General features: G+C 40.9%; 1 protein-coding gene across 1 annotated transcript in view; it reads left to right on the forward strand.

Moving 5' to 3' along the window:
- GNA14 (G protein subunit alpha 14) overlaps positions 1–26,793 on the forward strand; it is a 202,912-nt gene that overhangs the window by 75,215 nt on the left and 100,904 nt on the right. The window lies entirely within an intron of this gene.

Raw genomic sequence — 26,793 nt, forward strand, 5'->3', positions numbered from 1 at the left:
TAAGTGGAATCATATAATATTTTCCCTTTTGTGTTTGACCTATTTCACTTGGCATAATGTTTTTAAGGTTCATCTGTGTTGCAGCATGTATCAAAATTGCCTTCCTTTTTAAGGCTGAATAATATTCCATTGTATGTAGATACCACATTTTGTTTATCCCTTCCTCTGTTGATGGGTGAACATTTGTTAAACTGAGAAATATTGGTATCACTTGCTTGGCATGTTATAGTGTTTTTTTCGGATTCACCCTCACCCTTTTCCCCCTTTAAAAGATTTCTTATCCCTGGCCTCTACAGAGGGATTTCTGTATCGCAGTAAACAAGTTTGTTCAACTAGTCTGGGAAGGTATTTTGACCCAACAGAGAGGGATGGATGAGACCAGGTGTGATCAGCTTAGCCATGCCCCATTCTTATTGTCAGCCCTGCATGGAGGTGCCTTTAGAGGCCTAGACGGAACAATGCCATATATTATAACGGGTACAAAGTGACACTTGTGAAGCTTGTTTAAATCTTTGTGTAAAAACTCTGAAAAAATTCTGATCTAAGTTTGTATTTGTGAAAGCTTTGGGAGGGAAGACTAAACATTTGAGAATTATCATTCTGGCTGAGGGAGTTCTCTGGAGTAATACGAGTTGAGGCTCAGAGGAATTTGTGGAGTCCTAGCCAAGAATCCCAAGAGACAGTATTTCTTCCGGTTCATGTGAAAGTGGTGAGAGCAACAGACTTTAAATCAGGCTCAAAGATAAGAGAAAGAACAAAGGCAGGCAGCACTGGGCGAGACCCAGATATTCAGCTGCACCTGCTCAGATGCTCGGGGGAGGGTTTCCATTTTCACTAACGGTACTTCCTAGGGGAGATACAACACGGGGTTAGAGGCTGTGAAGTTGCTGCTTTAGAATACAGAGGAAAACAAAGGTAGTGAGTTGTCTGAATTCTGTTTTTTGTAGGCCTCTTCTGCCTTTCTATAGAAGGCAGGCCCCGGTCTCCATCCCCACCCCAGCCTTTTATGGGAGGAGCAGCAAGCAGTGACACCTGGGTCCAAGGTCTCCTCATCTACGCTGAGTGGACAACCTCACCTGGTTTCTGCCACTCCCTACACACACTTTCTAGACATGATTCTGCTGTAATTAGGTTTAGACATACTATCTGGGAACTCCATAAACCCCCTCCCCTGGAAGGCCTGCTTAGCTGTGTCACATGAGGTATCTGAGCAGCTGGGCACAGAGTCGAAGTCTATTACTTAAAACTGGAAATGCTTTAAAATAATGAGTTTTGAAAACATATCTACATTTCCTCATTTTTATTATGCAACATTTAAAAAAATAAAAACGTCAAAGCCATGGTATAATGAACTCCCCTTCTTGTCTATCTAAATTCAATAATTTTAAACATTTTGTTATATTTATCTATCTGCCTATCTATCTATCTATCTATTCCGTTTTGCTGAACCATTTGAAAGTTAGTTGCAGACATCATGGCATGACATCTCTACTGCTTCTTAATTAAGAACATTCTTCTACAAAAACAAAACACCATGATCACACCTGAGAGTATTAATAACACTTCCATATTATGAACTATACAATCTAGGTTGAAATACTCTTAATTTTCTTAAGAATAATAAAAAAAATTAGTTTCCTAACAGAAGCCTCAGAGACTGGGAAACTTAGACAGATTTCAGAGGCTGAAGAATTATAAAGGAGGAATGATGTGTTGCCATGTGGAAACTATGAGACTTGGAGCCAGAGTCCTATGTTGCGGTTCTAAATCGTTATAAAGCGTCAGGGAAGGCGTTTAGCTTTCTGAGCTCATTGGCAAAATGAGGGGGTTGGGTAGAATAATCCCTAAGGTCCCTCTGATTCCCCCCCTCAAATATGTGATTTTTAATTGCTAATGTAAGAATATTGTGCAAATGATACCCTGGGTTTTTGGAGAACGTGTCTTTTTCCCTCTTCATTCTTGATTAGGGATTGTCTAGTTGAGTGATGAAAATGAAAGGTAGCCTGCCTTTCTGTGGTGCCATTTTCTCCTTTGAAATAATTATCTATTAACCACTGCACCTCTTGTTCCACTGGAGGAAGAACAGTTTTAAACTTGGCTGACTTCTTTGTACCATTTATTTGTACCATTTATTCCAGGCCTGCTCTTGTTTTTCCATGATATTTTTGTTAGTCATTGAAAAGATGGTTTCATGCCCTGCCAGAAAGGCTCCCTAATGTGGGCCATTCATATTCCCTACTAACCAATATTTTGTTCTTAATGAAACATTGTTTGAGTCATTATGGAGTGAGAGTGCTCAGCAAAATGTCTGTGCTTGGCCCTGGTACATGAAAACACTGGGAAGACCAAGGTGGTCTTCTCTGACTTCACTGTGATTTTATTGATACACATCGGGTTCTGGTTATTTTCCCAGTGGGCCAGAATTATTATACTCTCGGCTATAATAAGTCTGGGAGTTGTGGCTGGTTCTCTCAACTCACGTAGTCCCACTGAGTCGGTTGCTTCTTTTTCTGTTTCTATCATCCTTTTTTTCTCTCTCCCTCTTTCTTTCTCCCTTCTCCTTTCTTTCTCATTCACTTCTTCATTCGTTCATTTCTTCAGTATATGCATGTATTGCATGCCTCCTCACCCTCAGACACAGGGCAGGGGCTGCGGGGAAGGGGCATCCCTCTCCCGTTGGTTTATTTCCACATTGGCTGTAACCCATGTCAAAATGAAGGGCTATTAAAGGGTCATGGCCTTGAAGACCTTGCTTGATTCCCATAATGAAAAAGAAAAGGGACCTGTGGAATGTGTGTGTAGCATATTAGTTACTTAGGAGGCAATTTCCACCCAAGCTTCTGATTTGAGAAACCTGGGACTGGTTAGGAGCGAGAAGTTGGGGAGCTCAGAGCACACGGTGGTGACCGGCCTGGGCTGCAAGAAAGAGGAAAGCTGGTTCTCTGGGATTTGCTAACACAAATGCAGACGCATTGTGATGTTTTGGTGGTGGCCTGGAACAATCTAGTTTTATGATGAGTGCATTTTCTTCCTTTCTAAAACATTGATCCATTAGGTTAAGAAAATAATAATAAAAATAAAACCTTCCCCAGATGTAGTGCTCAGAATTGGATTGCTTTCATCAGTGTCATCTGTAAGCTCTGTCATGGCCCCTCCTTTTCCCTCATGATTACCCCACGTCTCCCATTAACATCCATCTGGATGTAGCCGCCATGATTCTTTGAATCAATTCTCCATATATTTCATAGCTATGCAACTGTGAAGTAGCACATTTTGTGTGTACTTAAAAATGAATGTTGAAGTAAATGGTATGTAAGACTCATTTGGCAACCTGCTTTGATTTACGTATTTATCTTTCACTCGGCACTGCTTTATAAGATCCATCTATGTGATAGGGTGTGGAGAAAACGGAACCCTCTTGCACTGTTGGTGGGAATGTGAATCGATACAGCCACTATGGAGAACAGTATGGAGATTCCTTAAGAAACTAAAAATAGAACTACCATACGACCCAGCAATCCCACTACTGAGCATATATCCTGAGAAAACCATAATTCAAAAAGAGTCATGCACCACAATGTTCATTGCAGCTCTATTTACAATAGCCAGGACATGGAAGCAACCTAAGTGTCCATCGACAGATGAATGGATAAAGAAGATGTGGCACATATATACAATGGAATATTACTCAGCCATAAAAAGAAATGAAATTGAGTTATTTGTAGTGAGGTGGATGGACCTAGAGACTGTCATACAGAGGGAAGTAAGTCAGAAAGAGAAAAACAAATACCGTATGCTAACACATATATATGGAATCTAAAAAAAAAACAAAACACACATATATATGGAATCTAAAAAAAAAAAAGGGGCAGGACAAGAATAAAGATGCAGACGTAGAGAATGGACTTGAGGACACGGGGAGGGGGGAAGGGTAAGCTGTGACGAAGAGAGTGGCATGGACATATATACACTACCAAATTTAAAATAGATAGCTAGTGGGAAGCAGCCGCATAGAACAGGGAGATCAGCTTGGTGCTTTGTGACCACCTAGAGGGGTGGGATAGGGAGGGTGGGAGGGAGACGCAAGAGAGAGGAGATATGGGGATATATGTATATGTATAGCTGATTCACTTTGTTATAAAGCAGAAACTAACACACCTTTGTAAAGCAATTATATTCCAATAAAGATGTTAAAAAAAGTTATTAAAAAAAAAATAAAAGAGGGTTGCCTGCACTTAGAGACTTGAAAAAAAAAAAGATCCATCTATGTGGCTCTACACTAGATCCCATTAGAGTAGAATGAAAAGCACTCCTTTTCATTGCTATGAAACATTTCATCCAACAAATACACATTTCTTTGGACATGGGGGCAGTTTTCAGTTCTTCACATTAACAAACAATAGTGCTGCATGTTGCCTTGTGCACGTGAAGATATGATACTTTTTTCTCTAACTCTTTTGTTTTGAAAATTTTCAAACCTGTAGGAAAGCTGAAAGAGCATACAGTAATCACTTGCTTTTTTTTAAACCTAAAATATCCAATTATTTAATTTTACTATATTTGCTTTCTCATCTCCACCACCCCCCTGCCCCCAACACCAGTCCATTTAGGCTGCTATAACAGAATACCGCAGACTGGGTGGCTTATGAACAACAGAAATTTTTCACCGTTCTTGAGGCTGGAAAGTCCAAGATCAAGGTGCCAGCAGATTCTGCGTCTGGTGAAGGCCTCCTTCCCGGTTCGTAGACTACATCTTTTCACTGTGTCCTCACATGGCAGAAGGGGGAAATTAACTCTCTGGAGTCTCTTTTATAAGGGCACTAATCCTGTGAGGGTGGAACCCTTATGACCTAAGCACCTCCTAAAGGCCCCACCTCCTAATACTGTTACCTTGGGTTCATAATTCCATCTTCCCAAAACTTTTTATCTTTTGAGCAAAGAACTGTTCCAGGTGCCTTTTACAGCCTTCCAGGGAATTGAAATTTTTTCCATTAAGAAAATTGTGTAAAGACTGAAATAAATGGAAATACGAAGGTGCAATGTCTGGTGAATACAGAGGATGAATCAGAACTTCTCAGCCAAGCCGTGACAGTTTTTTGCCTGGTAGAAACGTGGTCTTGCGTTATCCTGATGGAAGATTATGCGTTTTCTGTTGACTAATTCTGGACACTTTTCATCGAGTGCTACTTTCATTTGGTTTAATTGGGAGCAGTACTTGTTGGAATTAATTGTTGGGTTTTCCGGAAGGAGCTCGTAATAGAGAACTCCCTTCCAATCCCACCATATACACAACATCACCTTCTTTGGATGAAGACCGGCCTTTGGTATGGCTGGTGTTGGTTCATTCCACTTGCCCCACGATTTCTTCCATTCCCACATTACTGTAAAATATCCACTTTTCATCGCCCGGCACAATTTGTTTTAAAAACAGAATGTTCTCGTTACGTTTAAATAGAGAATTGCATGCAGAAATACGGTCAAGAAGGTTTTTTTCGCTTAACTTATGTGGAACCCAAACATCAAAGCGATTAACGTAACCAAGCGGTGCAAATGATTTTCAGTGCTTGATTTGGATATTTTGAGTATGTTGGCTATCTCCCGCGTGGTATAACATTGATCGTTCTCAATTTATGTCTCGATTTGATCGCTATCAACTTCACCTGACCGTGGAGCATCGTCCAGCAAGAAATTTCCAGCACGAAACTTTGCAAACCACTTTTGACACGTTTGATCAGTCACAGCACCTTCTCCATACACTGCACAAATCTTTTTTTGCGTTTCAGTTGCATTTTTACCTTTCTTGAATTAATAAAGCATAATATGCTGAAAATGTTGCTTTGTTTCCTTCCATCTTCAATATTAAAATGGCTACAAAAATTCACCAATTTTGATAAGTTCTTTTAAAATGCATGCTGATATGACAGCTGTCACAATACAGTCTAACAAAATTGTTTCTAATGAAGTTAAAGACAGCTAGGTGCTACTAGAGCCATCTTACAGGAAACACCGAACAAACTTTTTGGCCAACCCAATATACACACACATATATGTATATGTGTTTAAGTTTTTTTTTAAACTGAATCTTTAAAGTTTTAGACTTCACTGCTAAGTATTCCGCCACAGATCTTCTAATAACAAGGTCATTCTCTTATATAACCACAATACAGTGATCATGCCTAAGAAATTAAATAATTGCAGAGTATCATATAGTACCAATCTAGAATATGTATATTTTTATTTTAAAAAATACTGCTGGGACTTCCCTGGTGGAGCAGTGGTTAAGAATCTGCCTGCCAATGCAGGGGACACGGGTTCGAGCCCTGGTCTGGGAAGATCCCACATGCCGCGGAGCAACTAGGCCCGTGCGCCCCAACTACTGAGCCTGCGCTCTAGAGCCCATGAGCCACAACTACTGAGCCTGCATGCCACAACTACTGAAGCCTATGTGCCTAGAGCCTGTGCTCCACAACAAGAGAAACCACCGCAATGAGAAGCCCACACGCCACAATGAAGAGTAGCCCCCGCTCGCTGCAACTAGAGAAAACCCGCATGCAGCAGCGAAGACCCAATGCAGCCAAAAATAAATTAATTAATTAATTAAAAAAAATACTGCCAAAGTCTGTCCAAAGCATCTGTACTAATTTATTGTTCCCAACAGCCACGCATGAAAATTTCAACTTCCCCATTCACCAACATTTTATTATCTCACTTTAATTTTTGCCAGTTAGTTGGATAAAAAAGTTACCTACTTTTACATTTGCATTTTAAAAAAGAAAAGTCAGCCACAAAAACATGTAATTCAACTATAAGATTTTATCTTTGTCAAAGTCGAAATGAGATCCCAATTTGGCTTCCAGCACAGGGTAATAAGCTCCATGTCTGTGAGCAATTTAGAGCAGGATTCTTATATTTTTTCTGAAAATTTAGGAAAAAAATATAATGCAGCTCAATTCTTCATTTTATAAACATAGACCTTTCAGCCAAAAGTCTTGTCAGAGAATGTTTTGACACAGTTATCTTGGGAGTCTGAAGTTTTTTCAGTGATGCATTAATAGTATCAGTTTAAAATTAATATAAATCGTTAACTTTAATATTAGAATAGCCTACAGGATATGAAGCCCTCACATTGAGAATAGAGAGGAAACAGAACAGACTGGGTCCCTGCTCTTCATGACAGTAAAACTGATACTAAAACTTAAAAAAAATTTTTTTAGCAAAAACTCTTAGGTTTAAACTTTGACAACTGATAGACATGGATGCTCATAACCAAATGCGGGTAGAATTTTGTTTACTTTTTATGAATAAGTAATAAAAACAAACACTATATCTGTACTACCCAGTGATTAACATTTGGTGACGATAATTCCGACTTAGAAGTATATGTATGTGTGTGTGTGTGTGTGTGTATGCAAGCATAAGAATAATCCAGATCACTTTCACCTTAAAGTAACACTGACACTCATTGAGTGTTTGCTATGGGCTAAGCACTGGTTTAAGTGCATGTACTATTGTCATTCCCATTTTCCAGAGTCATTGAGGTTCAAGGTTAGGCAGCAGGTGAGTGGCTGACCTAGAATTTGAGTACTGGGAGCCCTCTTCACCTTTACTGTACTCCCTCCGGTTTTATGCATTACTTTTTCTTTCACTGTACTAGAAACATCATTTCCTGTCAGTAAGTATCTATCTACATTGATTTTCTTAGCTGTATAATATTTCCGTTGTATAGTCACCATAACTAATTGATTTCATCACCTACCACTGAGCATTTATTTTTTTTTGCTATTGTGTTTAATGCTGTGTCACTGTCCATTATATTTATATTTGGCTACTTGTCCAACAATTTCTTCTGAAATCCTAGAATTGGAATTTCTGGATGACATGATGACACATTTTGAAGTTGATCCAAGCTGTCATGTTGCTTCATATTGCTGCACAGGTGCTGTAGGAATAAATTGGAGTGGGGGGTCTGTTTTCTGATATTCCCACTAACACTGGAGTTTTTTCAAATTTGCCCCTCTGATAGACAAAATACGGCATCTCATGGTTTTCATTTGTACTCTTTCATTATAGTGAGGCGAAACATTTTTCATATGCCTACTTGTATTTTCTTTTTATGAATTGCCTTTTTGTACTTTCCATGTTTTCTCTTCTATTGATGTTGTCTTTTAAAAATTGATTTGCAATAGCTCTTTCAATGAAGAATATAAATTCTTCATATAACTTTGTTAAGTTAGAACAGTTTTTGCCTAGCAAAGCCTTTGTTTTTTCATGTTTTTTTCATGGTGTATTTTACATTTTGTTTATAATTTAAAAATCTGAATTTTCCCGATGCAATATTGGACAAATTTTCACCTTTACTTTCTTGACATATATTGATTTTTAAAATTTTTTGTATATAAATCTTTAATTCATCTGGGATTGATTTTGATGTGCCATACAGATCTGATTTTTTCCCTTATGGTTAAGATCTAGTCCCAAAACTGTTTATTGAAATGCCATTTATGAAAATGGGGGGAGCAGTGCCTTGCACACACAGTTTCTCCATAAACAGTCCTAGCCTCCCCCCTCCCTGTCTCTGTCTCTTGCATAGTCTTAGAGGTACAAAGTAAGGAGCTTTGCCATATCCAAGAGTTAGGTTGGAGGAGGGGAAATAAGAGCAAGGCTAATAATTGGGATTTTACCATTTCATCGATGATAAATATTTATGAAGCTCCTCTGAGTGACGTATGAGAATTGTTAGCTTCCATAAAGTTAGTTTGGGATCTTGATAGGCCTTTTTTCTTGGGACGTGTTTTTCCAGAAGGTCACATCATCACTAGGTAAATGGGAGTTGGTCCTTATCTGAATTTTCATAATGATACAGCAGACAGCAACCTTTAGAAAACGCTGGTTGAGTTGCTTTTGCTTTTCTCCTGTTAGCCTGCGTGACAGTGTTTCATTTTCATTGTCTGGCAAGGTTTCCATTGCTTGATGCTAGATGGAAAATAAATTAGACTCTCATTGTTATAGGCATGGTAGTGCTTAACCAGACTAATTTTATTTGGTTACAAGCACCCAAAATGTCTGAGGCATTAAAAAAAAAAACAACTAAGGTAAAATAATAATGATTTTTAAATTAGCTCTTGTTTCTCTGATGTATCAAGGCTAAGTAGGGCTACAATGGTAGATCATTTTGGAAGAGATTGCTCCTGCCCACTTGCTGAGTGAATTGGGTCTTCATTTGTTTCATTTATTGTATCAGAGAGTAATCATCCTTTGTGAGGTGATCTTGGAATTCTTAAAGGAGCAGAAAGTAATTATTATAACTAATATGCCATAACAAAAAAGATAACCTAATTTACCAATTAATGTAACTTGTATCATACCTCAGAGTACAAGCCTAAGAAGAGTGTCAGTTTTCAAAGCTAGTTAGGAAGGTTCATCAACAAATTCTGTTTTGTGCCAAAACCCAAGGTTTTAAGAATCTAAAAATGCTCAGAGCATCTTTTCTCACATTATTTTCATTTCTAAATCTTTTTCTCAGATTTGCTCATCTCTCAGTCTCTCAAAGCCTCCACAGTTCCTTCACTTTTTACCACTAACTCCCCACAAAAATAAACCGAAAAAAGCAAACACATAAATAAATAATCCCCTAGAATCTGGATATTATAGATTCTTTCTGTTTTATATTAGAGCTTTTTGGGAATAGCTGAATGCTTCAGTTTCTTTGTATTAAGGCTGTACTGCAAATATTGTCATTCTAAAATCATTGCGCATATTTTCTACCAAATATGCCAAGAAGATGAAAATGATTGTCTTTTAAGAAAAACAAAGAACATGCCACCAACCCCTTTTTCTTACTGTTTCTTGTTTCCTAAAGATGCTGCTCAGATCTGGTAGGAGAATAATCCTTTTCATGCATTTTTTTACTATTATTTCCTCCTGTGGGGCTGGAATCGACCAGACTTTAGGAGCAGGGGAGGGTCCCATGAAAGAGGGCTGCAGCTTCAGTTTGGAAACAGCTTCAGAATCTGATGGCCTAGTGATTTGGGGTCACTTGGAAGGGTGAATGGGTGAGCATGTGTATATGTCTGAGGAGATCCCAATTGAACTAATCTCTTGACTAGTCTTATGTCTGCCACAGTTGTACTTCATGGGGGAAGAGGGCAGGCTGAGGTGGACAAAAGGTGAGTTTATGCCAGCTGGTGGTTGACCAGATGTCACAATCAGGATAAAGAAAGTTAAAGACCCTGCTTATCTGCAGGACAGAATTTGAATTGTAAAAACTTAGTAGATGAATGAAAATTGTATCCTTCAGAAACCCAAGAAGATTCAGAATTTGAAAAAGAATGAGGAGGGAGAGGAGGAAAAGAATAGCTAGAGGATGTACATCAAACTGTGCAAAAACATGAGCCAAGGACTCTTGATTTGGGTGGTTGCTGATTTGCAGGCACAAAAGTTCTGCATAAAGTATAATGAAAAGTCTTAGCTAATCTGCCAGAGGTTGAAATTTTTCCTCTTCATTCTATCATGGAAAAACATTCATCCATATATATTCAAATGGGGGTAGGGGCAGGGGAAAACTAAGTAGACTGCTTGGAAATATTCACTGTTTCCATCAGGAAAATCAGAACTGAATTTTCAATTTCATAGAGGATTTAATGCAGGAATTAGGGCCACAATATTATACCAGTAAGAGAAAATCTCATGTCTGATCTTGAGACCTAATGTAACTAAATTTTCAGTGTATGAGAGTGAGTATGGAATTGACCATTTTATTTTATTTATTTATTAAAATATTTATTTACTTATTTATTTTTGGCTGCATCGGGTCTTGGTTGCGGCGCATGGGCTTCTCTCTACTTGTGGCGCCCGAGCTCAGTAGTTGCAGCACGTGGGCTCCAGAGCGCATGGGCTCTGTAGTTGCAGCATGTGGGCTCTCTAGTTGTGGCGTGCTGGCTTAGTTGCCCCGCAGTGTGTGGGATCTTAGTTCCCCGACCAGGGATCGAACCCGCGTCCCTTGCATTGGAAGGTGGATTCTTAACCACTGGACCACCAGGGAAGTCCTGGAAGTGACCATTTTAATACGCACACTGTAGCCTATAACTAATCTTGTTTCTCCTGTGGACAACCTGACTCTGGTAAAAGTCCTGCCAAGGCCACCTCATTTCCGTCTCCCATTAGATTCCATTTGGATTTCAAAGTGTAGATAATGGTTGATTATAGGAGAATATATAAAGTGTGATGTAATGGCTACTTCAAAGATACTTTAAATGCACTTTTAATTAGTATTGTCAAATTGATTTCACACTGTAGTGCCTAACTTGAATGCATTTTATGATAATGCACGTGTCTGGATGATGATGGTTATTTCAGGGTGGATGTTGATTTAACTGTGATCCTGTGACATCACTCCCAATTATCCTGGGTGATATGGCTGGTCCAGAAGCACTGGCTAACTCAGAAGAATCTTAGCATACTTAGCAAATAGCATGAACCATTCTTACCTGCTTTTGAAGTTTTCTTTGGTTCTTAAAAACCCTGGGTGAAAACAAGTACTCTGTCTTTTAGTCTATCATCCTTTCAGCAAATAACTAGAAGTCAGATGTTTCTGTACTGGGTAGATATCACTATATACCAAAATATATCCAGGCTGGGAGAGTATATCCTGAGTAAAAGTGAGAAATAAGAGTATTTGCCATGGATATTTACCTCTTCGACCCCATGTGTGTGTCAAGCCAGGGAGGCACTTAACATTTGTAGGGCCTGAGCAGGAGTACAAATGGAAGCCCCTGGCTGGTGTCCCTTTGTCACCGCCACCTCCCATGCACACTGCAAAGGGCTCTGCATGCACTCAGGCCAGCACATCCAAGCTTTGTCCACAACGCCTCACACACATCTGTCTCTTGGCTACCTTTCAGGCCTAGGGATGTGCACACCTGTGTCATGCTCACCCTCAAGTGGATGGATTGGGGAAGGGCCTATGTAGGCCCTGAAAGCGGGTGGGGGGCCACTTTCCAGGATCTCAAGTACCTTGAGCATGGCCTTGAAGCTGGGGAGAGGACATGGACTAAAAGTGGGTATGTGTCCTTGGCCCTGGGGCTTCATGGCACCGCTGGATGGGCAGAGATGAAAGAGGGCCAGAACAAGGCCCTCTAAAGTTTGGAAGCCCCTTTGTCAACTCGGAAGGTGGCACTGTGTCGAGCCCTGGAATATGAGAATAATTGCAGGATGTTGTTTTGCTGGCCCTTTTGTTTTTAGCCAGCACACGCTGGAATGTCTGTTCTGTGCAGATTGGGAGGCTGGGTATTGTGGGAGGATACAAAATACAAAGCTATTTTTAATCGAGTTTTGGGGAGATAAAAGCTGAACTGAGAATAATTACAAAACAACTGGTTAACGAGGGAAAAAGCCCCTAATTGTTAAGGAAGGGAATTTGGGGTGAAATGGAGTAAAGTCATGTGACTAGTTTGGTGCCCGACCTGGGTTCTTGGACTCTTGAATCAATAGAAATTGAGAAGAGGCCACAAGAGGAATTCAGGCAAGGCTTTATTGGGGCTCCTGCTGCCGCTCGAGGGAGCGAAAACAAGTAAAAGGTTCCCTTGCTCGCTCCTGGAGATGGGGCGAACTGGTTCCTTAGACGGGGTGAGTGTAGGGGTGGATCCATGGGTTGGGCCAGAGGAGCGGCTTAGGGGATGCTGTGTGCAGGGATCACGCACAGTACCTTGCTTTTGCTCCCGGCACCTCAGAAGTAGCAGCTGGGGTTTGGCTTTTTTGTATCTTATTGTTCATAGTTTGTCCCAACTGCACATTCATGTTTATTTTTAGTTCCTTACAGTTTCTTTGTATTCTGTTACTGGAGGAGACATTTGTCGAGGTGGCAGCACTCCAGTAAAGGGTCCCAGGTCCCAGCCTGTCTCAGTTTCAGGGTCATAGGGTTTAGGGATCATGGAGATCAGGGCTGGCAACCCTGTGCTTCCAGGTCTCCCGCGGGTACCGTAAATGTGTGACTGGACCAGATACAAGGCAGTGGGACCTAGGGAGAGACTGTGGGCACATTTGTGTTTAACTAGTGAATGTGCGCCCCAGAAAAAGACGTTCAAATTAAAAGGCTGAACGATGTGCTGACCAAACAAAATGGGAGTGCAATCCCTGACTCTAAACTTCTCGGGTTGTTGCTGATGACATTAAAGTGATGTTGCCACACTGATGCAGAAACTTAATTGCTCACCCACAGTTACACCTAATAAAGTAACTTGAGTTATGGAAGGTGCTTCACATCCAAAATAAGTGGGAGGGGAAAAGCTGTAAAGAGAAAATTCTTTAGGGTCCTGCAAACAGTCCAAATGATGGTTAAGACAAGTGGAAAGAATGAAGAGCCCTTTCCCCTTTCATACTGGAAGTATTAAAAGTTTGCTCTGTTTGGAAAACATAGAGGAATCCCCTGTTAGTCTTTTCATTTCTGTAAAATCCTACCAGTAATTATTATATCAAGTTTCTCTGAGTGGGAGCCTGTGACCACCTTTCCCAAACAGGCACTGCACTGGGTTAACCAGGGTGCTCCCCCAATTCATGATGAATTTGGAACCTATGAATGTGAGCTTATTTGGAAATAGCGTCTTTGCAGATGTAATCAAGCCAAGATGTGGTCCCACTGGATTAGGGTGGGCCCCAAATCCATTCTGACTGGTGCCCTTATAAGGTGAGTTAAATTTGGACACACGCGCGCACACACACACACACACACACAGAAGAATGCTGGCCATGTGAAGACAAAGGCACAGATTGGAATTAGGCTGCTCCAGACCAAGTAGCATCAAGGACTGTCAGCCACCACCAGAAGCTAGGAGAGAAGCAAGGAACAGATTCTCTTTCAGAGCCTCTGGTGAGAGAATAAATGTCTATTGTTTTAAGCCACCTAGTTTGTGGCACTTTGTTACAGCAGCCTAGGAAACAAATACACGCACCACTTCTAACTTCCTCATTGTTATTAGAAATGCCACCAAGTTCCTGGCCTCAAAGGTTATAATTCCTTCTTCTAACCTTCTCTTGCAAATGCATTCAGTCTTCCAAACCATTACATTTCCTTCTTCCTCTCTATTTCCACAGTTATCACTCATCATAATAATTAATATTTGAATTCTGCTTTCTAGAATTAAAGCAATTTTAATTCTCACAACAAATGATGATAGGAATGGTATTGTTACTGAACATAAGATCTTGTGCCCGACGCATAGTAAGGCTAAACAAACCAAAACGTCGCAGTTTGGAGCAGAGAAAGGTTTATTGCAGGGCCATGCAAGGAGACGGGTGGCTCGTTCCCAAAAAGCCCCAAACTCCTCAAAGGGTTTCAGCAAAGCGTTTTTATTTTATTTTATTTTTTATTTTTTTAAAGAAATTTTTTTTGATGTGGCCATTTTTAAAGTCTTTATTGAATTTGCCTCAACACTGCCTCTGCTCTATGCGTTGTTCCCTTGGCCACGAGGCACGTGGGATCTTAGCTCCCCGACCAGGGGTCGAACCCTCACCCCCTGCATTGGAAGGTGAAGTCCTCAACCATTGGACGGCGAGGGAAGTCCCAGCAAAGCGTTTTTAAAGACAAGGTGAGGGAGGGATGTGGTTTGTTGTTGCAAACTTCTTAGTGTTGGAATCCTTTGTTCTCACATCTGTCCACTAGGTCAGGTCACCGATGTTCCTGTAAACCTCCAACAAGACAAATGTTATTCTCTGTTCTGCAACTTTTTATCTCCATATGAATGGACTCTTAAAGGTCAGAGCCCTGAGACTAGGCTATCCTGTATATTTCATGCTATAGGCAACATTCTTTTACAAAAGGTGCAGAGCCAGCATGACTAAGCACAAGAAAAGGAACAGATCTAATATGGTATCAGATTTGTTCTTGCCTATTACGATATTATTCTGATCACTTAATTGATGAGGAAACTGAGGTTCAGAGAGTTTAAGTAATTTGTCGAAGGTCACACAGCTTTCTAGCATATTACAAATTTCGGATTCCAACAAGGATAGTCCCTTTACTCCAAGAAAAAATACTCAACCCGAAATGGAGTGCTTGGCTTTAATTATTTTTCTATACTGCTTTCTCTATCATTCCAAAGAAAAGACTATAAGAACTTATCTGTATCATTGGGGTAAAATGAAAATAATCCTCAAATCATTCTCCTTTGCTTACGCACACCTTGGAGGACTGTCCCTTAGTTATTATCCCAGCAAAGGCATCCCAGTGTTGATGGAACAAAAAAGAGAGAGCTTATTTGCCTCTTTTTTTCCTTGTAACAACACAGTTTCTTTTATATGTTTAATTACAGCCTTAGAAGAGACATCAAACTGGATTTTAGTGGAAAGTTTTTTTTTTTCCCGTAGGTGGGTCACTGGAGATATAATTAATACAAATAATAGCTATCATATACAGATTTCTTTTAGTTGAAATGACCTCTTTTGCGTACATTTTCCTGCTGTCTGTAACAAAGCAGCTACTTGGGTTATGTTGTTCAGCTGGTTTTACAGCAAAGTCAAAGAGTACATCCTTCCCATATGAGAAACATGTTAGCAACTCCCACAATTGTCTTACTGAAAAACTGTTTTTTGTTGTTGTTGTTAAGGTGGAGGTTTATGAAAAGAAAAAGCTGGTTGGTTATTGATTTTCTTATCTTAAGCTGTATGTTTAAGAAGTAAATTAGTGTTGTAATGCCAGAGGAGGCTGTAAAGTCTCTGACAACCCCAATATGGCAGAGTTACACTGAGAGTGACCATGTACTTTATTATCCAAACCAGGACACTTTTGGGAATGAGAAAGGATACTATTAATAATTACCTCAGGACAACCGGTATAAACTAAGGCTGGTCCTGGACAATCAGAAGATGTGGTCATCCTCAAACTATTATATATAGAATGGATAAACAACAAGGTCCTACTGTATAGCACAGGGAACTATATTCAATATTCTGTGATAAACCATAATGGAAAAGAATATTGAAGAAAAGAATGTATATATATTTGTATAACTGAATCACTTTGCTGTACAGCAGAAATTAACACAACATTGTAAACCAACTATATTTCAAGAAAAAAAAAAAAAAGACGACGATACGGTCATCCTGGTCATTTTAATCCACCCTGGAGAGAGGGGTCTAGCCTGTTTTTGCAAACATCTTCCCCCAAAGAGATCTTGGTGAGTGGGACTAGAGATTATTATTACTCATGAATCATTAGGTTGTCACTTGGAAATTATATATGCATATATATATATATTTAAGTAATTTTTTTTGGATATCAGTAAGAGACATATTGAAAAACTCTTGACCAAATGTTTTTGTCTTAGCCATCCTGGAGTTCATGGTTCTGGGAAGACTGAGGCTCAAATGGATCTTGGGCTGGAGGAAAGGAAATGAGGGAGTTGGCCTTCCCCACTGAGGTGGAGACTCATTCCCTAGAATCAGAGCCCAGCCCAGGCACTCAATATATGCTGAATAAATAATGACTGGAATGACTCTAAGCACATCCTGAATTAGACTGTGATGTTACTTGATTCACAGCTGTACACCAAAAAAGAAACTTCTTTCTTTCAGAGGGTGAAGCCATAATGAAGACCATTTGATGAGAACTCAAGTTACTCAGTTGGCACAAAATTGTTTGTTGTTTTGGGGACTGAGAGAAGAATTAAAGCAGGAGAACATATTTCGTTTACATTGGGAAAGGCCCCTGGGAATTAAATGGTAGGAAAGAGTCCAAGGTTTTTTGGTGATTAGTTGAGGAATGCTAAGGAAAGTGGTATTAGGGAATTCTTCAAATATTCATACAGTTAGTGAGCACCTACTCTAGGGCAGGTGTTGTGCAAGGCGCTGGAGTTCAAAGGTAGAGAAGAGAGTTCCTAATCTAAGGAAAATCACAGACTAATGGGAAGATATAAAAACATATAAACATCATGACAAGGCAGTAATAATGGTATGTAAAGATATAGTAGGAACAAGAAGAAGAGAATGAGTCTTTCTACCTCGGAATGCAGGGGGATTCATGGTAAAAGCGATGGTGGAAGAGTGTGATGAGATGGATGAGTTGGCCTGGGAGCCAGCTGGCCTCCTGGGATAGAGAAAGGAAGGCAAAAATGACAGGACCTGAGTTTTACATGGTTGATACAACGTTGCCAATATCTTGGTATTACTTAACCCATGGGTTCTTGAACTGGACCTTTAAGGGTAAATTCACATATTTTGATCACAGTGGTGCTGAAAGACACCATACACCTTTTTGGATATCTACAGTAGTCCCCCTTTATCCATGGCAGATACATTCCAAGACCTCCAGTGGAGGGACTTCCCTGGTGGTCCAGTGGTTAAGACCCCGCACTCCCAATGTAGGGGGCCCAGGTTCGATCCCTGGTCCAGGAACTAGATCCCACATGCTGCAACTAAGAGTCTGCATGCCGCAACTAAAGATCCCACACATGGCAACGAAGATCCCACGTGCTGCAACTAAGACCTGGTGCAGCCAAATAAATGCATAAATAGATAAATATATATATATTTATTTATTTATGTATGTATGTATGTATGTATGTATGGCTGTGTTGGGTCTTCGTTTCTGTGCGAGAGCTTTCTCTAGTTGTGGCAAGTGGGGGCCACTCTTCATCGCGGTGCGCGGGCCTCTCATTATCGTGGCCTCTCTTGTTGCGGAGCATAGGCTCCAGACGTGCAGGCTCAGTAGTTGTGGCTCACGGGCCTAGTTGCTCCGCGGCATGTGGGATCTTCCCAGGCCAGGGCTCGAACCCGTGTCCCCTGCATTGGCAGGCAGATTCTCAACCACTGCGCCACCAGGGAAGCCCAATAGATAAATATAAAAGACCTCCACTGGATACCTGAAACCACACATAGTACTGAATTCTCTCTGTCTCTCTCTCTCTCTCTCTCTCTCTCTATATATATATATGCACTATGTTTTTTCCTATACATACGCACCTATGATAAAGTTTAACTTATAAATTAGGCACAGTAAGAGAATAACAGCATAACTAATAATAAAATAGAACAATTCTTATAATATACTATAATAAAAGTTATGTGAATGTGGTCCCTCTCTCAAAATATTGTATAGATTTAATGCCTTTTCTATCTTAACTAAGTACTTATCACACAGTGTGGCCATAACTTGTTGAGTTTGAGATGCAACAGCAAAACTAGCATGGATTTCTTCTTCCTTCTTCACAACTTCACAGATAGAAGATTCATTCTTTCCATAGATCTTAGCCACCTCAGCATATGTTTCTTTTTTTCTTTTCTTATTAAGTTGAGAATTTTTACCTTTTCTCTTAAACAAAGCACTTTATGACTTCTCATTGGCATATCCAAATTGTCAGCATCGCTACTCTTGCGCCTTGGGGCCATTATTAAGTAAAAAAAGGGTGACTTGAACACAAGCACTTCGATAACTGGACAGTCAATCTGATAACCACATAGCTACTAAGTGACTAATGGATGGGATATGCTGGATAAAGGGATGACTCACGTCCCAGGCAGGACAGAGTGAGATGGTGCAAGCTTTCATTATGCTACTCAGAAGGGTGTGCAATTTAAAACTTAAGAATTATTTATTTCTGGAATTTTCCATTTAATATTTTCAGACCACGGTTGACCACAGGTAACTGAAACTGCAGAAATTCAAACCATGGATGGGGGCGGAGGGGTTTACTGTACTTAAATCTGAATAAAACTAATTTCATATTCTGCCAGAATGGTGAGAAGGACTTCAAGAGAACAATTTTTTTGAAAACCATCCAAAGTGGATGATAGTGCATGGTACTTTGAAAGTCCCATGGTTTTGGAATTCTCTGTGCTTTCATTCTTAACCTGAACCTGCATTTAATTGCAGTAGTGTCTACTTTTGTTTAACTACAATTTAACTTATTTTCATTTAAATTTATCTTTGGAGTGGAGGAGGATGGATAGAAGGGTGGGTCAGATACTCCCCGTGTTTCAGCAAGATGCTTTAGTATTTCGAAATAGATATCTTGTCTCCTTGCCTGCCCTTATTGAGGTTTGAAGATTTTAAGTCCATCCTATCTTTTTAGAGCTTCCTCTTTTCCTTTAAGTAATTTTTGTCTTTGCTCTATCCTTCCTCCTGTTCTTTTTCAGCATGAGCAAAAATTAAGCTTTTAGACAGTCATAACTTGTGAAGGAACAAGTTCTGACTTTAGACTTCTCCCTGTGTTGACCATTCTGGGGTTATGTGACTTCTCATATCCTTTCAAAGGTTGAGAGGCTAAAGTCTTATCAGCGCCCTGGTGGTATGATTTCTTGGTAAACGTTTCTGTAAGAATGAGGGAAATGTCAATTTTCAGGAAAAGCAGTGAACTGTGGAAGATTCTAAAATCATTTATGAAAATGCTTACAATTTGTCTTTTTAAAAAATAATTATGAGTTAGAGTCATAGAGCAGAAAGTGATCTCTTGACCCTCCTTATAAGTGAAATGAGTTGTACTTCTAATGGGATTGCTAATATTTTAGCTGTAAACCACAGAGATTATTTGAATAGGTTCCTCCCTATCCTTTGTGTGGTTTATTCATTTTTAGGGAAAAGTAATTGATGTCCTCAGCATTTTCCAAAATAGAGTTTTGTCACTAACAGGCATTTGTTTCTTAAGATTCTGTATATTTTGTTACTTTTCCGGAAACTTATACAGACGAGCTATTGACACAGAACAAGCAAAATTGTGTAACTCTTTGTGGAAGGGTCAGTTAGAATGTTTGGCTAGTAACAAAGATCTCTGGATCATGTTGACTACATACAAGAGATGCATGTCAATTAATGATAACTGTTTCCTGACATAAAGCAGTTAATTCTAAGCTGAATATTTGTATTGAATTTTTTACGAATACCACATTTATGACAAATTATAGAAATTTGGTTGCGTAGGTAAATAGCTCAACTTAATTTAGAGTAAAAAGTAGCCTTGCTGTCTCCTTGCATTTGAACTTTTAAATGCACTTGTGGCAAATATGAGAAGTACATTATGTTTGATACTTCAAATTAGAAAAACATTTATTCAAAAAATCTTTGTGATTGAAAATTGTTAGCATGAACTTTTTATTTTAATGAATTTATTTGGATTCCCAGCATCTTATTTATTTATTTTTTAAAATATTTATTTATTTATTATTTATTTATTTATTTTTGGCTGTGTTGGGTCTTCGTTGCTGTGCGCGGACCCTCTCTAGTTGCGGCAAGCGGGGGCCACTCTTCGCTGCAGTGAGCGGGCCTCTCATTGCGGTGGCTTCTCCTGTTGCAGAGCACGGGCTCTAGGCGCGCGGGCTTCAGTAGTTGTGGCACGTGGGCTCAGTAGTTGTGGCTCACGGGCTCTAGAGCGCAGGCTCAGTAGTTATGGCGCATGGGCTTAGTTGCTCCGCGGCATGTGGGATCTTCCTGGACCGGGGATTGAACCTGTATCCCCTGCATTGGCAGGCAGACTCTTATCCACTGCACCACCAGGGAAGCCCTAGCATGAACTTTTGGCTTTGCCTGATATAAGAACTGTTCAGAAATCAAGTTTGGACTTGAAAATACCATCTTGATCAAAATGAGGCCCAAAGACAGAAAGTGGCAGGAAATACTTGGCATTGCTGCTTTTCTTGGTTAGTCAGTACAAATGATTTTGTAGATTAATGAAACGAAAAGACTATAAAATATGATACAGCATCTTGAATTCTGCTCCATTGTTTTAGTGTTGGCTTCTTTTTTTTAAAAAAATCTCAAACTGTCTGTTGAACCTCATCACTTAAGTTCTTTCAGCTTTTCCTTTTTATTTCAAAAGCCTTGTACTTACCTCTTTTGTTGAGAGAGCAGCCATGAACTCTGTGTCCAGTTGTTTCCAGTTCTGTGATGCCTAGGACATTGCCACTTCTCCTTTTATGGTGAAAAATAGCACCTTTTCTGTTTGCAAGAGCAGAGGCTGGGGAAGATGACATGATTGTGATGGTGATATGGGGATTGGGGAGGACTGATTTGAATAAGTGAATCTTTATGGCACCTTCAAAATGTTTCCCCTCTGGAAATTGAAAAACAGAGCTCCCACAGAGATATTTTATCCATGCAGAAATGAAATTGGAACTTGGTATAAAAACCCATTGGCTAAACTGAACATGATGTAAAAATTTGAGCATTCCCAGGTAGATTACATTAGTAGAGGTTCCCCTTGGGAGAGCCTGGAGAAGTGCTTCCCAACCAGTCCATGGTCTGGGTGCATCAAAACCCTTGGAGCTCTGGTTAAAATGCATAATGCCAGGCTCCTGCAAGGGTGAGTCAGACTGGAACTGAGGAGGAGCCCAAGAAACTGCATTTTTATTGAGTATCCCTCCCTCCATTGGATTGCACTTGGGTAGATGTCTTAGTTCATTTAGGCTGCTATGAAATACCAGACTGGGTAGCTCATACACAACAGAGGTGTATTTCTCACAGTCTGGAGGCTGGAAGTTGAAGATCTGGGTGCCATTAAGGTTGGGTTCTGATGAGAGCTGGTCTCCAGACTGCAGACGTCTCCTGGTGGCCTCATGGTAGAAGGGGCAAGGGAGCTCTTTGGGTTCTCTTTATAAGGGCACTAATGTCATTCATGAGGGCTCCACTCTCATGACCTAATCACCTTCCGAGGGCCCTCCTAATGCCATCTCTTTGGGCATAAGTTTCTCAGCCTTATGTGGTGGGGGGGGGGGGGACACAAACATTCTCACCATAGCAGTAAGGGATCATTTGGAATTTTCCCCAATGTTAGCCAGATTCTCTCATAAATCAGCATCTTTAGAATAACAAGTACCAGGATTGCAGCACTCACAGGTGCAGAAACTCCCACCACCTGGGGCAGCTGCTGCCCAAGGTCAGCTGTGAGTTATAGGGGACCAAGCAGAGTGCCCCCAACTCCAGGCACTCTCCTCCGGGCCACCCTCTTTGCTACTAAGAACCTCTCCTGCTTAAAGATTCCAAAAGGCATTTTCCTAACTCATGCACCCCACGACCAGGAAACGCTGATACAGAACCTGAGCCTCCCTGTGTGGCTGGCTGGCCCCGGGGCCCGCGTGTCCTCATCGGAAGGGGCAAGTGGCAGTGTGCCTGCTCCCGTGTGAGGCTGCTTTGTCACTCAACAGACTCGTCCATTTAGTCCTGAGTCCTCTCTTGGCCAGGCAGACCCTCTTCCTATTGCCTTCCCAAACCGTGATCATCCTTGTTGTCTTAGTCAATGAATACCGAAGCACAGATATTTATTAGGCTCCTACTATGTGCTCTGTTTTAGGCTCCAAAGACACGAGGAAACAAGAGAAATAAGGCCCCATAGAGCCAACCTGCCAGTCACATCAGAATGTGTCCATACCCTCTTCTGCCCGTTGGTCTCATAAGTCATTTACACCAACGTACAGAATTGTGTCCCCATTTCTGTTCTGTTTACGTACATCGTCTTCTGTAAAACTGAGCTGAAACACAATGGCTTCTCCCAGATGGTTTCAGAAAACATCACAGACTATTGGAGTTGGCTTTGCCCGTCTGAGAGACTTTATCAGCTCCTCCCTTTGACTCTCAGGGAGGCGGTCTTGACTAAAGATTGTAGGTAAACTTTAGAACAATTGGCTTTCTGTTTAGATGTGCTTGGTCTATCACTTGGAAAGGCCTTTTTGCTTTGGCCTCTGTTCTCTCCTGGCTCCTAAAAAGCAACTTTTTTTTTCTCCCCATGAGTCTTTCTGAGTGTTAAGCTGAAACTTGAACCTCAGTCTGCTTTCTCAAATCTCAGAGTTTAGAATTTTAGTGCTAAGACATTTTTCTGACCCCTTTTTAGTTACATCAGTTTCAACCCTCAGTTTTTTTGTATGTGTGTGAGGTTCCTGGGTAGAATTTCAGAAGCCTCTCAAGAGAAAGTGGGGGAAAGATCCTTTAAGGATGGAGAGTAAAAGAGTACATTTCACATAATACACCAATTATTGTCCTCTTTCCTTTCCAAGACGAAATACCCAGATCACTGGGGGATAGACCAGATGTTTGTAGTTGGAATATCACCAAAGTCTTATGATAATATTTAATTAATCAAATATTTAATTTGATTACCCATGGCAAATGATACTGGTTTTTTACTCATAACATTCATGCTTCCTTACATAAGAAGCTTATTTAAATAAAAAATTTTTAATATTATATAATCATGCAGATGGTACATGGATATGATAAAAATAGCAAGGTAAGTACGGAAATAATGGAGTTTGGAGAAACACTGGTAAGTGAATGCCAAGAACAGGCATCCTGGAGGAAAGCTCCCAGCCCTGCAGAGTGCACACCCACCACCCACGGACACAGGAAGCCTGCGGAGGTGAGCTTTCACTTAAATAGAACACAGGTTATCCATGTGTGCCAACCACGCCCGAGTAGCAAGCTACGTAAGTGCGTATTAACCACTTACTGAGCATGTATGCTGGAAAAGGAAGTAACTCACATTTAAGGTGAGGGGGAGGCACAGGATTCCGGCAGAGCATTGCAGTGAGAGACTCAGGGGAGTATGAGAGCCTTAGTGAGAAGCAGGTTGGTCTCCTGCCTGGAGGTCAGCGGGCACAAAAGTAGGGAAGGTGAACCAGGCCCTCGGAGGAATCTCTGTTACCAGCCAGAGTGCCTTACTCAGAGGTTACCCCCTGATTTTATTACAGACCACATTTGTAGTAGGATGACGATAAATAAGAACCTGAAACTAGTAGGCTCTTAATGATAATGAAAGTTATAAAGTACTTATAACCCATCGTTGGGTTTTTTTTCCCCCAAGTATGAAAACAGTGAAGCAAAAACTAAGTGGAAGAGAAGAGGCATTTCCCTTATTTATATTTGGAACAGAATCTAGAGATGGAATTGCAATTTTACTCCTTTCCCTGCTCTGTATTTTAATAGCATTGGGTCCAGGAGCAAAAGTCCTTCTGGCCTGTGGTTCCCTCCCCTGTCCTCCCTTTGCCTCATCTGATTAAATCTCTTGGTCACTTGATACCAAAGTTCACCTTCCAAGCCACGGCTCCCCCCTCCCTGTGAATCAGAATGCCGCTCCCAGAGTGAGGGCTCAGTTCTCCTGCTATCTGCAGAGGCTGTGGAGGTGCCGTCCACCAGCATGTTGATTCTGTGGAAGAGTCACTGAGAAAGTTCTCACAAAGAGATAAGAAACAAAGCAGAGTGGACCTGTGCTACTGACTGGCCCAAACCACACATTCTAATATGCAGTTAGGAGGGATGTCAAAACTAAGTCACCTATTCTTCCAATCACCAATAATTTTCGTTCTAGAAATCATATCATTTAGATTTTTCTTTTGTGTGGAATAAATGAACAGTTGTGCTCAATGTCTAAGTGTTGAGTTTCTGTTTAGAAGAAGTGAGGATACAAAAACAAGACCCGTATATATGCTGCCTACACGAGACTCACTTCAGATCTAGAGACACATACAGACTGAAAGTGAGGGGATGGAAAAATGTATTCCATGCAAATGGAAATCAAAAGAAAGCTGGAGTAGCAATACTCATATCAGACAAAATAGACTTTAAAATAAAGACCGTTGGGACTTCCCTGGTGGCGCAGCGGTTAAGAATCCACCTGCCAATGCAGGGGACACGGGTTCGATCCCTGGTCTGGGAAGATCCCACATGCCACGGAGCAACTAAGCCTGTGCACCACAACTACTGAGCCCACGTGCCACAACTACGGAAGCCTGTGTGCCTAGAGCCCGTGCTCTGCCACAAGAAAAGCCACAGCAATGAGAAGCCCGCACACTGCAATGAAGAGCAGCCCCTGCTCGCCACAACTAGAGAAAGCCCGCAAGCAGTAATGAAGACCCAACGTGGCCAAAAATAAATAAATAAACAAATAATTAAAAAAAAAAAAGACTGTTATATAATGATCAAGGGATCAATCCAAGAAGATATAACAATTGTAAATATATATGCACCCAACATAGGAGCACCTCAATATATAAGACAAATGTTAACAGATAATAAAAGGAGAAATTGACAGTAACACAATAGTAGTGGGGGACTTTAACACCTCACTTACATCAATGGACAGATCCTCCAGACAGAAACTCAGCTCAGATCCTTAGCTTGAGTTTACTGGTCCCTCTAGTCCTGGTCACAGCTGTCATTGCAGAGACTGACTTACCTCTCGTGTTTCCACCCCCTCTCCCACCTCAGCCCCCATCTGCTGTTGGAACTGTCTCATTTAGAGCAGAGCTCTGAAGAATTAAAGATAAAGTTCCAAGTGTTGGAGTCTCAGAACCAGGTGAAGACAGTGCTTAGCTGATAGAAGGGTGTGACTTGGCCATTTATTTGGGGAAACACTCAGTGTAAAACTAGCACATGGTGTTATCATGGGAAGTGCATGTACCAACAGAGACCCAGATTTAGACCCAAGACTCAACAAACACTTCCAAGCTGAGTCACTTTGGACAGACTTTGACCTTGGACAGAGATTAAATAAACTATCTAATCTTTTTGATATTCAGTTTCCCTTCTGGAAAAAGAAGATACTAACTGGGTTGTGTTGAGGCTTAAATGAGAGGGAGAGGATCCTTCCCCACTCTCTTGCCCTCAGCCCCAGGTGGTGTGTGTCTTTCAATCTTACTTCTTTGCCTTTAACCTGTCCGTTTTTTGCCCTGTGTTTGGTTTTTTATTCTTCAAATAACCACAATATATTAGTAGAATTGAAGAACATTTTAAAATATTGGTATTGATCAAATACATTTATATCATCTTTTTATTAATCTTTAAAATCATTTTTAACCTTTTCTTTTCAAAATCTTCCATGTCCAAAAGCAAAATCAATGACTTTTTAAACATGTTTCTGTGTTTGGGGCTGCTGGTGGGGTTGGCTTTAACCTTTTGTAAGTGAATGGTCTTTATAATGCAAAAGATTCTCTACCTTGGTATAGAACTTTGGGGTGAGTCTTGAGTGATTTTTCTGGCTTAAGAGGACCCAAATCCCAGGTGCCTCGTGACAATTACATAATCTCTCCGTTCTCGTCAGCTTCGTGGTGTGTAGAATGTGGAAGTATTAACCTTCGCTTGGGATAAGGTAGCACTGGACCCAAGGTCAACCTTGCCGGAGTGGAATAGAAGCAAGCGTGGCAGCATCATAGAAGAGATGCAGGGAACCCCAGGATTCTGCAAGAGTGGAGATCTAATCTGATTCAGGATTCCGGACCAAGCTCTGACCGTATAGGGTCTTCCCACAGGTCCTCAGTTATCCCACGAGGTCTTGGCAGCCAAGAGTCATCATGAAACTGGTCTCATCACAATCATCTTTCGACAATTCGTATGTCACTTTTCTGCAGTTGTCTGCGATATGAGACCAATGGGGGAAAACTGACTTCTCATGTTTGTTCTCTTCATTCCTTCATTTAGTCATTTTTTGAGAGCTGACTGTATGTCAGACACAGTGTTCGTGGTACCCAAATGCGTGACTCCCAAGCCTTACCCTTCCTGGACTTAGGGTGTAACAAGAGACATATCTGCAAACAAGCAGTTAGGGGATGGGCCCCTCTGGGGTGTCCACAGGCACTTTGAGAGCTTAAAGGGGGCAAGCCTAACTGTTGGGGGGATGAAGGGGAAGAAAATTCCTTTCGGGGGGTGTTATTTGTGTTGAACCTTGAAGGCTAAGGCTTTAGCAGCCCGGTTGCTAGCCGCAGCTCTGAATTTGCATCAGCTTTGCCCTGTTTGCTGACTCACAGTTTCCTCATCTCTGACTTGGGAAGACAGCGCCCACCTTTCCCATCTCTGGAGGTAGAAGTAAGGCAGCAGGGAGGCTT

Source organism: Eubalaena glacialis, chromosome 9 (assembly GCF_028564815.1).
Source record: "Eubalaena glacialis isolate mEubGla1 chromosome 9, mEubGla1.1.hap2.+ XY, whole genome shotgun sequence".
Taxonomy (NCBI): domain Eukaryota; kingdom Metazoa; phylum Chordata; class Mammalia; order Artiodactyla; family Balaenidae; genus Eubalaena; species Eubalaena glacialis.